Source organism: Pollicipes pollicipes, unplaced genomic scaffold (genome assembly GCF_011947565.3).
Source record: "Pollicipes pollicipes isolate AB1234 unplaced genomic scaffold, Ppol_2.1 Scaffold_4002;HRSCAF=4701_pilon_pilon_pilon, whole genome shotgun sequence".
NCBI lineage: Eukaryota > Metazoa > Arthropoda > Thecostraca > Pollicipedomorpha > Pollicipedidae > Pollicipes > Pollicipes pollicipes.
Window position 1 is genome coordinate 20,259,141 of NW_023596420.1, and position 16,194 is coordinate 20,275,334.

The 16,194-nt window shown below is 47.4% G+C and overlaps 1 pseudogene; it reads right to left on the minus strand.

Moving 5' to 3' along the window:
- Positions 1 to 242: 242 nt before the first annotated feature.
- Positions 243 to 361, minus strand: LOC119094645 (uncharacterized; annotated as a pseudogene).
- Between the last annotated feature and the right edge of the window lie 15,833 nt (positions 362 to 16,194).

Consider the following 16,194-nt stretch of genomic DNA (forward strand, 5'->3'; position numbering starts at 1 on the left):
CTACGGGCACACGTAGTGCGTGCGAAGGCAAATAATTATGTGTCTGGCACGTGCAGTTATTGTCACTGCCGCAAGTGCGCCATGATACAGAAAAACCAAAACAAAACTGAAAACGCGTCGGTACGCGGGCGGCGATGACACACCGTGACGTCACACCATGGTAGAGCATTGATGGCGCGTCTGGCTTATGTCGCGGTCAGGCGTGTCCCTTGGTGGACGCTGATAGCACAGGGCCGAAAGAGTGACAATGGCACCCGGTGCTCCCAGACCGTCACCCATCCAAGTACTAATCGGGCCCGATGCTGCTCAACTTCAGTGATCGAACGGGAACTGGTGTTTTCAGCACGGCATGGTCGTCGCCAAGCGAGTGATTTGCCGGTGGCCGCGCGAATGCGCCCGCGATTAGCACATGGCGACCGGCGTGCGCTTCTGGCATGCAGTTGCGAGTTCCCTTTGACAGTCGGAGAAGCGCATTGAAAATCCCGAGCAGAATACAAGCTCGGTGGGAGCCCCCTCAGACAATGAATCGGCTCAGACTCCGATGGAAGTTGAACAAGAGGAAGACATAGCCTCGGCAGAGCCGGTGGATATCAACTCGGAAGAAGGGCTGGGATCTCTAACGATACCAATGGAGCAAACATTATGATGTTATGTGCTCGTAGTAGTAAAGAGAACGATTTGAAGTGAACAGGCTAGATGACAAGCTGCAAATGCACATAACATATCACGTTGCGATGCATGCTTCTAGATCATCTTTCGCATTCGCCTTTCGTACTCATCCTCCCGATGAAAGCTTCTGCCCGAGAGCCGTTCAATGCAAATACACTGAATCCATTGATACCGTATATATGACCCAATTATTCGTGTTTGCGTTTGAAGGCTGCCCTATATTATACACACTTCATAAAACTGTTACATTCTGGAGCGTGCTAGTTGCCTCCACCTCAACCTCAACAGTGAGGGCGACGATCGTCGCACACCGGTTTTATGATAAATCAAAATAAAATCAAACTTTTACCAATGGGCCCCCGAGCAGAGATTGCCGCCCGCTGAGGGCGGCCCGAGTGTTCCCGACCATTAACCTTAACAGTGGAGGCGACGATCGTCACACACGGGATTGTAACATGAGTCGGCGACACTGGGATCAGGTGTTCCCGACCATTAACCTTAACAGTGGAGGCGACGATTGTCACACACGGGATTGCAACATGAGTCGGCGACATCATACATCCGGTGTGTGACGATCGTCGGTGTGATGATCGTCGGTGTGACGATCGTCGCCTCCACTGTTGAGGTTAATACCCGGGAATAGCTCATCCCAGTGTCGCTGACTTATGTTACAATTCTGTGTATGACGATCGTCGCCTCCAGGGTTAAGGTTTATGGTCGGGAACACGGGCCGCCCTCGGTGGGCGGCCATCTCTGCTCGGGCACCGATTGGCAAAATTTTTATTTGATTTTGATTGATCATACATCCGGTGTGTGACAATCGTCGCCTCCACTGCTGAGGTAATGGTCGGGAACACCTGATCCCAGTGTCCCCGACTCCTTTTACAATCCCGTGTGTGACGATCGTCGCCTCCAGGGTTAAGGTTAATGGTCGGGAACACGGGCCGCCCTCGGTGGGCGGCCATCTCTGCTCGGGCACCGATTGGTAAAATTTGTATTTGATTTTGATTGATCATACATCCGGTGTGTGACAATCGTCGCCTCCACTGCTGAGGTAATGGTCGGGAACACCTGATCCCAGTGTCCCCGACTCCTTTTACAATCCCGTGTGTGACGATCGTCGCATCCAGGGTTAAGGTTAATGGTCGGGAACACTCGGGCCGCCCTCGGCGGGCGGCCATCTCTGCTCGGGAACCGATTGGTTAAATTTTGATTTGATTTTGACTGATCATATATCCGGTGTGTGACGATCGCCGTTGTGTCGATCGTCGGTGTGACGATCGTCGCATACACTGTTGAGGTTAATGCTCGACAACACCTGATCCCGGTGTCACTGACTCATGCTACAATCCCGTGTGACGATCGTCGCTTCCACTGTTAAGGTTAATGGTCGGGAACACTCGGGCCGCCGTCGGCGGGCGGCCATCTCTGCTCGGGCAGAGATGGCCGAGCAGAGATGAGCTTCTTTCCAATTTTATCAGCACATGTCGATTACAAACATATTACCACGCTGCACCGCATGTTACTGAACGACTTCGTCGTTTCAACACCCTTCATAGTGCAACCAATAAAGGAGAAGGAACACCTATTGTGACACCTATTTGACGTCATGTACAGAAGTTCATGCCACAAGGCAATCAGCGCAAAACTTAGTCGCAGCGCAAAGAGCACATGTCATGTACACATAATTGTCGAGGGATCTCAGAGCACTCCGCTGTCCATGCGGGCGGCGACATAGTAACGCTGGGGATATTGCGACACAAATGAGCGAGATTTACAAACGCAACGCCGTAATCAATCCCACGCAGATCAATACGCTCACGAAGAAAAAAAACAAGACCCAGGCAAGACGTGAAAAACAACCGACCGCGCATAATCATGATAAATTTGCTGAGATTCCGGGTGAAACGAAGCCAAATAGAGATGTCAGCAAAATCAGATGTGATGCCAGGTGGATCAGGCGGACCAAGTTGTGTTGGGCCAATGAGTCCATACAACACAGAGCAAAAATAGATTGACGCTTTGTTTTACTGAATAGAAACTCCGCTTGCTTCTCCTTGGTCAACTGCCAGCTGACATTTCGATAGGGGGGACGGGGAGGCACACCAAGCACCCGCTCCCGACCGCAGATCCGGCAATTGGGGAAGGTGATGTCCGGTTCAACTCAGTTATCGAGGGATCAGGGCGTGATATGTGGAGTTCTTCCCAGTAGTGTCACCAATGTTTTAGTCTCGGCGCTGGCATTTCAGCTTGGAGTATGAGGCAGCGCTCTGATTGAAATGCCTGCCAACCTCTTACCCTCCCCAGATTTCGGAAAAAATCCCAGATTTAACGAATTTCATTCTGACACCAGCAAGATAATTCTCGTTGCTGGCTTGGTTTCTGGGGCACCTTTACTGTTGTTTCGGGTTTCACCTCACAGTCAGGCTAACGCTCGCCCTGAGAGGGGGAGGAGGGTTTCCCCCTGGGTTTTCCGAGGGTATCTCTCCGGCATACCGTGACGTCGCATTCATATTCTTAGTAGTCTATGGTGGTTTTATTGTGCGTATTTTGACATACCAATGTGCCTCTTTCCTTTCCAAGCAGTGACATCTTTTAGGAAGGTAGCAGCCGATTCACGCCCGACGCTGGCAGCACGTGGCAACTCACGTATTCGTCGATCCCACGCGGCGGCCCGACACCGTTACATCAACGGAGCTCAGCTCCATGAACATATGCTCAAAGTGCATCAAACTGCATGTTAACTGCACTGCATCCAGTGTTATGCAAAATGCATGTGTACATTTCGTGTCGTTGCATGAGCTGGCTTCATAAATGTGGGCATGCACAGCTGGAAAAGTGAGCTTTTCGGGGAAATTTGACCTTTGACTGGGAATAGTGAGATCAATAATTGACCTAACAACAAGTAAGTCATTGTCATTCTCTAAAACTCGTTGAGAACAATCCACTTGAGTTCAGTTCCACGAGACTCTCTCCTTAGCTTGGAAAAGGCAGGGGGTCGTATTGACTCCCCGCCCTCTACAACGTCCACTACCTACATCAGCCGGCGTTATGGAACAGCGTGAATCAGGGCAAGGCTTCATGACAAAGGTATGCGAATCAACGCCTGGATCTCCGTTTCACTATTCTGATGACATACTTAACCAGCATATGGCAGGACGCTGAACACTTGAGTGACGAACACTTGCGATGTGGTGACACAGTAAGGACTGCCAGCCAACGATTCGGCGCTGCTTAACTTTTGTATACTGTTTCCACATTTAAGGTAGTCAGAGCCAACGAGCTGCTCTTGGGAGCACTTATTCGTGAACAAATAAACCAGGCATGTATGCAAAATGGGCAATTAAGCATTTTCCTCATGCTGCCATGTTGTCGGTGATAGGCCGACAAAACACTCTGGATCAACTAACAACTTATCGGGCGCGTGAGGCCAAAGACGACAATGTAGGCAGGGCCCCCGTGCCCATAGTGTCCGCCGACACTGCTAACTTTACGGATCGAGGAGACCGGACTTTGGACTGTCAGAACGGAATTCATCTCGTCGAGAGGAAGGGGTAGCCAGTCAAAGTGACCCTCATAAAAGGGGAACTTTGCCTACAGGACGTGGGAGATGTGACTCGCGGGATGGGGCGAAATTAATCGGGAATACGATGAATGATTGTAGCATATGGTGATTGTGGGATGAATGAGCAGAACAGAATACAAAGCAGTAAATGATGAGGGCCAATAGGAACAACGAGAGGTCAGCAGAGAGAAGGGATGGGCTTTCAGAGGGAAGGGAAGGGAAGGGAAGAAACTCCAGCTCAAATCAAGTAATGTTTAAGCCGAAGACAAACTAGGGGAGAGTAGGCGACATTCTCTGCTGGCCGTAACGTAACCCAAGTCGTGTCGGGCGGGTACAGCAGGGGCCACTCAACAGACTTCTCCCAGTATCATTTCCCTAGCTCAACCTCCACCCGGAGCAGTGACGTAACATTTCCAAAAGGTCTCAAGGAATTGCTCATCCTCACATATGAACAGCGCGGGTGCAGCTCATCGCTCATCTCACACATTCTGAGCGCGGAGTACAGTGGTTCTTTGCAGGACGGCCAGGTTGCATGAACGTATGGGGACATCACTGGCCCACAATGAAAAAGGTCATGAAGAAACGAAATAAACACCATCGCCGACTTCGCAAATTGCAAATGGTCCAGAAACCCAATTAATAATAGTTGCAAATGTTGCAGAATATTGCAGCCCTTAATAATGCAAAATAAGCATCAATGGACCCTGTGAATATCACGAACAGCCCTAGGAAAAATGAAGCCAATCAATGGTGAAATTTTGCAATTGCTTGAAAACTACGGGACGTTGCAACACCGTCTGGGGGTTAATAAAGCGAGATAAATTCCTAGCACCACCTCCATTGTTCACACAACGCACGGAAGCTTCTATAAAGATGATTTGAGAAATCATCGCGAAGGGTTGCTACATATTGCAAAAACGATTAACGACCGTACAAAGCCAAATAGCGCCCTAGAAACACATCCAGCCTACTCGTAAGTATAAGCCCTCCGAGATAAAACCATGCATAACTGCAGCACTGCAAAAACGTCGCACATTGCAAGCAGCACACCACGTTGCAGCACTACAATGGTACGTGATATTTAGCAATCATTCATTGTTATGCTTTACATAAACTTATGTGATGATATAGTTATACGTGATGTAACTTTGTACGACTGAGGCTGCTCAACTCGCAACATTAATGTAATACAGACTCATCCAACCGGGATTACAGCACACGAATCGTAGATGATTGAGCAACTGTCGATATTTCATGACAGGCCTAATAGCAACCCCACCCCTGGGGATGCCCAAATTCGTATTGATATATAATTGATATCTCAGTTATAAGAAATTTGGTACGGTGATGACGAATCTTGAAACGTGAGTCTTGCAAAGAGAATGAAACGGATCCAGGAATCCAGAAATCCAGGAAGGTAGCTAAAAAACAATTCAACAGATTCATGGATTAAAATTGAATGCAGACACACATGCATGCATGCATGTATGCATGCACGCACAACGCACCACGTACGCAAGCACGCACGCAAGCACACACACACAGGCCTGTTCACAAACTCCTCAATGCAGATAAAACCTGTGACAAGACCCATCATATCAGGTGGCAGATAGCAGCTATACTACACTTTCTAATGTGTCATGTTGCTATGCAAGCAGCATGACACATTAGAAAATGTGTTACTTACAGCCATCAGTATGCACACACTAGAGATGCTGGGTATAATCCGGTAAAGCTTACCTCAGAATTCCAGTAGGGCGCTGAAGCTTACCAGCAGCTCTGTTCAGCAAAGCAAAATCTTAAGAAATTAAAATACGTTAACAATCGGCATTTCAACCACAAACCCTCACCAGTTGTTATTGTGCCCTAAATGTCTGAATTACTTTTGGGCAGAAATGGCATAAGAATGTTTGAAAGTAAATCTAATTCAAACAATTCGTACAGTTTGCCCTGGTCTGAGCTGGGTACACAACTACACACATGCTCTGGGTTGAGTGCACTCAAATCATGTAAGCATCCCAGCTGTGGATGGATTTTTTACAGACTGGCATGATCACAAGTGAATTAGCAATTATTTGACGTAAGTTTTAAGAAATTCAGTTGCAAAATAAAAAATATTATTTTTTAACACTGAAGGACAGAGGATTTATGAAAAACCGGGATACATATAATATATAAATTCCAGAATGACCGTGGTAGTCGAAGCGCCGCTAAAATGAAAGATACCTCATAACTGTAAAGAACATCCAGTAACCTAGATCCCAAAAAAGAGGAGCGTACTAAATAGCTATTGCAGCCTTCGCACGAGCACACGTTCCACGTCAGGAATCACTTGCCGCTAGGTACTCACCGATATGGATCTCCACTTGGCGCCTGGCGCTGTCGACTGTACGCGAACACGGACCAAGTCATACAGGCGCCGCCTGAGCCCTAAGGTAGGCCAAGAGCCGCTGGCCAATTACGGAGAACAGAGGGGGACGCCGACTCATAAGAGCCGGCCAGCCTGCGCGGCGAGTCGTCCAGACGCAAACAGTTCGAGAAACACGGCCCGTACACGACCCAAACACGACGCAACTCAGGCACGACAACGCAGCCAACCCAGGCATAACGGGGAAAAGGCCGTAAACCCCCAATCAGCACCACTCCGCGACTGCACTGCACGGCTCCGAACCAAGGCTCCGTTCCCGGGAGACGACCGCACAGGGGAGCAGTCTTCAACGACAGAAACGGCCCCAATTACGGCTTTCATTCTCTTTTAATGCGACTTGTTTAGGACTTTGCCGACTTCTTAGAAATTATCCATTGGTAACACCCAGCTTAAATAAAAAGGTATATTAAACAGATCTACAAAATTATTTCACTTCAAAACCAATAGTTCTGCCCAAGGGAGAACAAGACATACATCTGTAGCTGTACACTCACATTAAAGCTTGATGAGGCTGCTCCGTAGATTGATGAAAAAAAAATTACGTACTTTCCTTCCATACCCCGTTTGTGCGCTTTCATGGCGTATTCGGTTCGGATTTCTTGGCGGAGAATGCGCCTTGTCTCCAATGCTAAATCCTCCCCAAAAGCCAGACTTCGGAGCAGTTGATTCTGCGTGTCCGCACGTGTGTTAAAGATGCTTTGTGACGTCATTGTAATACCTTACATAGGATTTCTCGTTCTGATAGTCTGACATGAAAATTGGATAAAGAACACGTAGGAAACGTACGGATCGTTTTTTCTTCCCGATATATGGTAAGCCAACGTTATGCTTATATATGTATTTTTATATCTTTAAATGCATGGTTTACTGTGACGTCATTTGTTTTCATATCAATTTCATTGTGTAATCCAGATAAGTTGAATCACGTCGTGACAGCTGATCCCGTGTTCTTTCTCCTCCGTGGCTATCCGCCCCGCTAGGGGAGCCGATTGTTGTTTGCGGTGTGGCGTTCTGGTTTCCGCGTGGGGTAGGGAGTGTCGTCGGTAAACGGTAGGTGAGTTGAAAATATGCTGGTGAGCGGGGTCAGACCTGAGTGCGTAGTGCATTGTGAGGAAAGAATGTGTGCCATTGCCAATGTTGAAAAATGATTCAGCTGAAACCCGCCAGCAGCGTGCCTCTTTCAGTCGTGGTGAGTGTGGCGCGCGGCGTTACCGATTTTCGGGACGGGCTCACGCCTCACGTTGAACACAGAGAACATTTTTTCGTATTATTTCTAGTGCGCATTTGTGGAGAATGGAATGTCTTGGGGCGAAAAACACCAAGAAACACCCAAATTTCAGACACTGCTGCCCCAGTCCCCCACAAAACATCAATAAAGTGAACTGAGCAAAAGTAAACAACACGCAGCGGCGCGAGTCAAGGATGGTGAAACTATTTGGTCTCTTCTGCGCCACGCATTTGGCAAGAATGAACCTACGCGATACACAGGGATGACAGGGGGCTGTTTGAAGATTTCACGTCGCACGGCGCGTTGTCCAGCGGCATCCAGATATCTGCGATATTTGATCTGCTGCAGGTGACGCGCCAGTACCCCCGATGCTGTTTTCTCACACGGGGGTGTTTTCAGTGTGGCGGCGCATGGGCGTGGCATGGTTTTATCGCAGTCTTCAACTGCGTAGGTGGTGGTGCGGGTCTTGCGTTTAGTCTTCGTTTTAAGCGGGCAGGGGTCAGCGCGCAGGTATGGTGGCGGACCTCGCTCGTCCTCACCAGCTTTCTGCAGGGACAAGCATAGTTTCCCGACACCTGGGTCAATTCGGGTGTACGGGGACCCGCTGCGACTTGAACACCCCCTGAAGTGGGGCCTTGGATAAGCTTAGGCCCATGGTTGCTATCGGCTGGCCCCTCAGTGTCGTCTGCCTCAGCAGTCATGGAGATGGGCGCGTCTGGCTCCATGCCTGGGCCAGCCACGCCCATCTGCTCTGCAGGAGCTCCGTTCCCCTCCTGAGTGGATACGAGCAGATCACCAACATGCCACTGGCGGGCACCGGACCCCTGTGGGCCATGTCTCCCAATATCGATCATCGCCTTCCCTATGCGTGGGCGCTTTGCCTTGGGCTTTTCTGGCGACATTGTGGCGCTTACGCTATCGCTGTCGCTTTCCCAGCGTGTTGGTGGGACATATGGAACGTCAACATCTAAGTCACCGAAGTAGTCTAACGAGCCTTCTGTCGTAGGCGTGCTTGGATTCTCCACGGAGGGTGGGTGGTCGGCGCAAAAACGGTATCGTAAACAAGACGAAGAAAAGAATGTCTAGGACGAAGTGGAAGACTAGAGATATTCAAAGCTAAATATTGATGGTGTTTTGTAAAATGAGAAAACAAAGGACGACCGATTATTGCAGACGTATGACACTATTGAATTGACGAAAGAAAACCTATGAAACTCAAAGTATTCACGTGGACACGACCACCGAAGAAGCTTAAAGGATTCCAAGCGGCAATACCCGATGGTGCGTGGGAGATCAAAGGCGAAAAGCAACCGACTACACAAAGACGTGGCAAAGCCCTTCCAGAAACAACGAAGATATGCGCGCTCGCGCCGAGCACGGACCAGCGTTTCGCAGCCGTAGCCATAGATCGATGAGTTGGCGGGAAAGCATAAGCCGTGATTTTAGAAAGGCTTGTCACAAGGAACCAGCCCAATGATCATTTGGCAGCAGCCGTAGGAGAGGTTTTACTTTGCTCGAGTTTAAGGTTTTAGGCGTTTCTTTATTAGGCGTAGAGGCGTTTCGACCCGTTTAAACCATTTCACGCCTTGAGGGTAGGGTTGAAACAACCAAGGCCAAATAGGCTTGCTATGTTTTGGCCTAATGATTTGTTTTTAAGATGTTTGAGAAAAGAAATTGAAAAAAAGTCTGAAAATATTTGCAGATAAGTATTGTAAAAAGATTCTGATTTTCAGAAAAATTCAAACCGGTTATAAACGGGAAACTAAATCATATATGCTTTTTTGTAAGTCATCTGGGGATTAAGCCGTTTATTAAGCATGGTGCATGTAATTAAAAAAGAATGTGTAAAATTTGGAAATTTTGCTCATAAAATTTGGGATGATTGTTTTCAGTTCTGAGTTGCCTTGACCTTTATTTACGTCATGGCTTTTACAGATTAGAGTTATCCTACATAATGAAGGAGCTACAGTCGACTAAGTAGCGGTGGGTTCTCCCATAGCGTCACGCGTGGTACTTGGAAACTTTCACGAATCAGTGCTCAATTAGGTCCCTTTTTGACCGCATGTATCGTGGGAACCAAGAGATTTTTTCACTGACGTTCACATTTTTTCACTGCGTTCTTTTCACTGACGGATACTATTTTCAACGTATAGACCACTCATTTTATTCACGACACACTTGTTGTAATGACAAATTTTGGGACTTTAAGAAGTTTTTAACACATTTTTTGACAAAATTTGGTGGCATATTTTTGCAATTTTTATGCAGTTTTGCATAGAAAATTAGCTTTAAAAAACTTTATTTCAGGTGTAGTTAGGACGTCAGAAAAAACTATCTTAGGTTTGAAATGTCAAAAATTTTGACCAGTTTTTGGAAATTTGTCTCTGTTAAAAGCAATTTCTATTTCCGTCGTAGCATGCGGGGTATGCTTAACGCTTTCCTGGATTTTACAGAACTAAGTTCTACAAGCTATTAAATAAATGAGGCAGCATTTACCGGAGGTAGTTTTTCCCACAGCGTTACGCTGCAATTCCGCCACGTGGTGGGTGTCTTTAACAAGATATAACTTTTGAGCATTTGAAGTCACAGTGTCCAGATTTGTACTGCGTGTAGACAATGGATGGAGCAACGTTCGTTGGTAATAGCAACTCTTAACTCAAAAAGGGTGCATAAGGGTACTTTTATTTTTTTAAAAACGCTGTCCTACTTGAAATAACATGCAAAAAAATTATGTATTTTTATTCTGTTCCAGATTTAACTCCAGAACTATGCATTAAATATCGTGGGCTTTCTGTTTATACCCTTTTTGAGGCTTTGTCGTCCTTATTCAGCCGTCCAAGACCGATCAAATTTTGGGCTTTTTCGGGCTTGCTGAACACTTAGTTGGGTGGAAACTAAAACATCAAAGATAGAGGTAAAAACGAACGATTTTTAGCATCACAATGCCTTTGGCAACATTTGAGCAAAACCTGGACCTCAGTAAACGGATTTTTACGTACGGGGGGATCTCCGCATTAAACAGATTGATTCAATTAATAGAATTCGTTTTTACAACTGGTAAATTCACCGAAAACATGCGCCCGGCAATTGCGTATACAAAACACTTTGCAAAACTGCAATCGGCCTGATAGTTTAAGAGTTGCAGGCGATTAAGTGCACCCATGTTACCACTTAGCTTTCAAAAACTAGATTAGTACAAAATTGCCCGAGTTGATTCGGCAGAACCCGTTTTGATGAAAAACAGTTTTTCGGGCTTTTCTCGGCCTTTAATTGATATATTTTAATTATTCAAAAAATAATAGATGTGCATTACATCCATGCAACACATACTGTGAGGACAAAGCAATCGGTTATTTGGTCTTAGCTCTGGACAATATTTCGTGACACGCAAAAATTAAAAACAGTTCTTTGACCATAACATTTTCTTCTTTGTTTCAATCGCGTAGTAAATAATAAAACGTTGTGTCCCGTTAAATTGTACATCTAATGACGTTTTTAACGCTTAACTCGGTTGAATAGATTCCTTGATTTAAGCTTTGGCGTAAACCACTTTTTTGAAAGTGCGTGGTTTTTTGCTCATGTCTCAGGTTTTCGCGAACCGATTCTCAAATTTCGACCACTAGACAATGCTCCGTGGCAGGGCGCGTCATTTACCTTACAACACGATAATTTTTTCCAAAAATTCTGGTCAGGGGAGCTTTTCCAATTTGTTTAAAATTGCGTCGCCCCTATTGTCCGATTTTGGGTTTTTATTCAACTCGTCTCGTCGAGATTTTTCATTCTTTTTTTTGAACGAAGGCAATCGGATGATTAGAAATATGTTAAGTTGTACTTGGTGCAACCAAAAGCTCGTATTGAAAATTACTTGTAAGCCTATGGGAGGAACGTGCACCCCGGTATGCGACTGCCAATTTCGGTCTAAAAAATAAGTACCCTTATTTATAAGTGTAACCTAGATTTGACACGAAACACCTACCTCACCAAAAGCCAAATGGATGCTGTATTAAGTACAAGTCTCTTTCTCTAGGTGATATACGTTAAAATCAAAAAAGTAATTTTTCGGAATATCGACCAAGTTTGAAGCGCCCTGGAGCCTAATCTATGGGATGGATCGTGCAAAACCAACGCCATCGTGTCCGCCGAACCTTTTTCGATAACATATGTGAGTTTCGGACGTTGATATGATCTCGGAGAGGTCAGGCGATTTCTTAAGGGAAGTGGGAGATTTTGTACGTGATGTCTGGAAATCAGTACAAGATCCCCCGCTTTTCGTACAAAACATGACACCATAACGCTGTGAAGCCCTGAACGAAGAGAAAACGAGCTCCTGACCCAGGAATGGACGACAAATGTGCGAAAGCGAGAGTGAGAGCGAGAAATCCCCCATTATGATACATGTTGTGATCAACGGGGCTCCGAATGGCTACAGAATTCGGACGGCCGTGAGTGATGCTCAAGTCCTTCCAGAGGCCACGGTTTTTTCTCCCCATGTCTGAGACCGCAGCTGCCACCTTGCCGCCAACTAACTCCTTCTATCTCGGCGATCAGCTCCTTCAATATTTCTTTGGTGGCCGCATTGTCGAACTGAAACCAATGAGTTTTAATTATCGGCGCATGTCGCCAAATTAATGATGTTATTTTGGTTATCTTACAACATGCGTTAGTCACACATTCATGCAAGAAGTCATACAGTCACGCCATATCGATATTCCTGCGTACCAAACTGCAACGATATCGTAGCGTTCTTGAAAGCATTCATCGTTACACGCACGACGATTTTATACTGATTTGGGTACTTTAGGACGCCGATCGGGGATCAAATTTTATTAATGTTCGCCTCGTTCAACATTTCGTCCCCACCAGTTGTTTTATCGCCTGTGTTGAACAGAGTATTTCCGATCATCCCTAACAGCACATGTAGACATGTAAGTGGGCATGCATCACCGGGGCATGTGTGACAACCACACTGGAACGTAAGTTGTGAGATAACCGCATGGAGCGGGAATTTCCTGTGACTCACCTGGTAGTACGCCGGTGCTTTCCAGCTACCGTAACTGGACACCATAACCACTCGAAGCTTCGAGAAAAAAACTGCGGGAAAAAAGTGATGTCATACCATGAATGTTAACCAAGACATTTAAGGCATCACCCCCGAGTTTTCCACTGCCGAAGTTGATGCTGTCAGTGATCTAAGTTGGCGCTTCCAGCAACGGGCTCAAGTGTAATAACAGGAGCCGTCTACAGCCGATTGTGCCGACACTAATCCAGGCACATAATCACTTGGATGTTCGACGTATGACGCAGCATTTATAGATTGGATTATTACGAAAGCATCTCCTCCTTTAATGACCCAGCGCGGATGCAATGTTTTTCGCCGTGAAAATGACACAAATTTCACTTGACATGTGGCCATTGATTATACGCTGATTTTGACCTGCCTTAAGCAATAAATCATTCCTCCTCAGGCAGGATTTTATGACCCAGCTGATTTAGTAGTAAGCAGGTTGGTGAAAAATATTTGGCGCTGCGGCGTTCTTGGATGTAGGCTGGCTGCGGGATACTGTCCCGGGACTGAAGGGACTGAAGGGACTGAAGGGACTGAAGGGACTGAAGGCCTCCGCCGCCGGTTTCAGGCACCACAAAGTGCTAAGCCGTTCCCTCAGAGCCGACCTGCCGGTCGCATCCCGGGGCACCCGTCGTATGCCGTGTAGCTGGTGGGCGCGAACGCCGTGATGACTCCGTGGTCATTGATGACTCTTCGGAGGGCGGTGGTGCCGCATGTCGCGAGGTCAGCCGTGAGTGCCTTCAGATGGATGTTGTCTTGATGACTGTTGTCTCCCTGTTTTCAGCGAGTTTCGTACATCTGTGCATTTTGGGGGGTGTTAGCCTCCCAAGGCTGACTTGGGCTAGTCCAGTGCAGGGCGATAGATACCGAGAAGTGGGAATTCCAGTATAAAAACAGCAGTATGATACTAAAAATACACTAGAATTGTGACGTAGGCTATATCTCTAATTTTCACTGAATATTTGGCGGCCGATAGCTAAAGATAGCGTGGCGCGGGTATCACGGTAGAGAGGGTATTCCAAATTTAAATGAATGTGCCCAGGTTTGTGAAAAGAATCTCAAGAAGCTGTAAACTTTATGACCTTGAGAGCGTGACTTGGTTGATATAAAAAACACATATTTTAAAGATAGCCTGCATAAAAGCTCAGGAACGTCTCAGCTGGGGGCGCACGGCCTTACCATTAGAAGTTTATCACCGTTGAGATACTGCACCCGCCGGATTTACCGGAAAAGTCGGAAAATTCACGGCGTGGTGTGCATGAAAACTGACCCGGCGCACCGTGGAAGTTTGGCTTTTGCTGGACATGAATGGCCAGTGGATCGGCTGAAGGCAATTCAGCAATGTTCCGTTTGGTGCCAGGCTCGTTAAAATTAGCCTGATAGAATTTGGTTCATAGCTGTGTGTAAAGCAGAGCTTTAACACGCGAATCCCATGGGCCAGCAGGAAAAGTATGCCGTGAAGCGATTTTGCTACCAACCTCCTTCGGTGGGGGCTGACTCCAATGCATGTGGCTTATTAAAAACAAGGTCAGGAAAATTATGTTTGAACTACCCGTGCCTCGAACTGTCTGAACTCATCACACTGTTAAGTTTATGCTGTGTATCATAATATCCTGAAAATATGTTGTCATTTTAACTGTGCATGCATGTGTCAGTCTGTAGCTGCTGGTGGGCTCTACACAAGTGGGTTCTAGTGGGTTCTGTGGGTGGGTTCTACACAATACGTGGAAGGGAATAAATTTTCTCGAAACCAGGAGAAGATTCGAAATGTGCAACTTTTTGGCTGCTTCTAGATTTGGTGACCTTAGGTCATAGGTCACTGATCTGCTAGGATGCGACTTCTGTTTGCGAATTATCCCACGCTCGAAAACTGGGGTGCACTTTTCTCAAAACCCTGACCAACAGGTTCGAAGCCGCCATGATTTGCCACTAGGTACCTTATGGTGATTCAACATCAAGCCAGCATCGGTTGACAGCTCATTGATGCATAATTTAAAAAATCACCAAGGACTTCGCTGCAACACACCTTGAAGGATGTTGACCGTGTGGCGTTTCAAGCAACACGGCAGAAACTGTTGAAGGCTATAAGCAATCACGTGTTGTCAATGATTTTTCGCAGTCACCAAGAGCCGTAGTCCACGATCCAGTCCTCGTTTATTACTGAATAGAAGTCCGGCATTGCACGATGTGCAATTTGTTCGTTTTTACCGTCTGGTCTTCTGGTATGTTGTGGCCTGAAACGTCCGCGTTTCTCGGAGCATACCCGACGGATGTTCGTTGGAATGGACTTAATTAAAATATGGCGCGTCGCATATACCTGCGCCCCCTTCTAAAACCAAACGATCCCGTGCGCATTGCACAACATTCACAGTGCTGCCCAATCTGCGCCATTGCAGTTTTTTCGCAGCAGGACTTCTCGCTATAAGCGATGTTTCCAGCAGTTGTATGCTTCCAGCGGGCAGTGCACTGCACAGTTCATCCGCACACCCCACCCTGGACGCAGCACGTTACAGCTGCCCGTGGCTAAGCACGGGCTCATCAGGGTGCACGGTCACCTGTCTGGCCCTGCGCTTCGCTGACCGTTTTGGCAAACGCCGACCTGGCGGGGAATTGCCGACGCTCCAAGTTGAAGGGAACGCGTCGTCCAATGGGCGCGGCGCGAACCGAAGAACTGCCACCGGCTGACCGGCGCCCTTGCTGTAGGCTGTGGTGCACCCGGGCAGTCTGGAGCTGACCACGCATCGCACGAGCAGACGCTCGCCGCCGCACAGTCCGTACTTTGCGGAGCTGTTCCGGAGGAGCTGCACGGGCATGCCAGGTTTGATAAGGGATGGGTTGGGAATCCAGGAGCACACAGCTTTCAGGAAGTCCTGGTGTATGTCCAGCTGGTCAACGTTCTCGACCAAGCTGTCAGTGCTCAGGGGGTGGACGACTTGGCCGGGGAATCATTCGGTGTCCATTTCGTTTATTTGGTCAACCCGGATGTTCCGCGGCGCAAGCACAGCCCAGGAAGCCATCCAGGTCTGGTCGCCGAGGCGCTCTGCCAGACCGTCAAACACACAGTTAATGACGACTGGCATGTCAGCGTCTATCACGAGATGAGGCGGCAGCTGGAAGTGTCCATCATCTGCACCTGGCAGCCATCCCTCGCTCAGTTGTGGCAGACAGTTGCAAAACCTTTCCGGCTCTTGATTCCCGGTTCAGTTGCCAAGCGCGCCCACGTGTTTCTGTGCACTGGC